The 1,061-nt window shown below is 50.0% G+C and overlaps 1 pseudogene; it reads left to right on the plus strand.

Moving 5' to 3' along the window:
* The first annotated feature begins 432 nt into the window (after positions 1 to 432).
* LOC144491936 (U2 spliceosomal RNA) lies at positions 433 to 575 on the plus strand (annotated as a pseudogene).
* Positions 576 to 1,061: the final 486 nt, after the last annotated feature.

The raw sequence follows: 1,061 nt of genomic DNA on the forward strand, positions 1-1,061 counted from the left end.
AAAGAAAAGGGGAAAATATCGAAGCAGATTCTGCTGGCGTGACCGGAAGATTCCACCACCAGCGAATGCCACACCACCTCTCGTCGCACGAGAAACACGCTGCAGGGCGCCCAGAAAATCTCACCACACCCAAGACGCGAGATACAAACCCAGCATAAACGACCATGGAGTTGGAATCACTGTTAAAGCACGGAGGGAAGGCGTTGAGTGCAATTATCTCAAAACATTTCTAAATGTCGAACAGGAGAGAAAATGATAGGTTTGCTCCCCAGTTTTTTAAGTGAGGTAAGCAATGAGAATTTACAACAGCAGCCATCATACCATTCTCACCAGGAAGGGAGGTGTGAAGCCTCAGATCACCTGTGAAGCCTGCTGCTGAGCTCTCGGGGCACCACTGCACAGCGCCGCCGGCTCGAGACTATTTCCAGTACAATCGCTTCTCGGCCTTTTGGTTAAGATCAAGTGTCGTATCGACATGCTGTACTTGGTTGAAGTCATTAGGTTACATTTTAGCTTCATTTGAAGCAATTTTTAAAAGCTGCATCTTGGCCTTTTGGCTAAGATGCAAATGAGATCAAATGAGATCCAATCAGCTTGGATCATGTAGATCAAGCCCAAGACATGAAGTGAGAGCCCTGTCTTGTCAGCTTGGATCAGGAATGGCTCAACTTGTTGAGACTGAATTGGAGTGGATTTGATTGAATTGGATTTTTAAAAAATTGTGTACACACAGTGCACTCAGTATCCTGGGAGATCTGTCACTTCCCCACAGACATTCCAACTCCCCCCCTCCCCCCACCCCGCCCCCATTGCCACCCCGGACATGCCCCTCCCCCCCCCCATCAATTGCCACCCAAGCCGATTACACCCCGGCCGACCCGCATGGCAAACTGTTAAGATTGCTCCCATCAACAGTAAGATATTCTCCAGTCCCGCATGATCCACTACCACCTTCAACGAGAACGGAGAATTTGGTGCTCAGCCAAATCTCCATTCACTACAGCGGGGCCGGAGAATCCCAGCCGCGGGCGAGATCGGAGAACCTGCCGATTAGCGAACGG

The sequence above is a fragment of the Mustelus asterias genome, chromosome 3 (genome assembly GCF_964213995.1).
Source record: "Mustelus asterias chromosome 3, sMusAst1.hap1.1, whole genome shotgun sequence".
Taxonomy (NCBI): domain Eukaryota; kingdom Metazoa; phylum Chordata; class Chondrichthyes; order Carcharhiniformes; family Triakidae; genus Mustelus; species Mustelus asterias.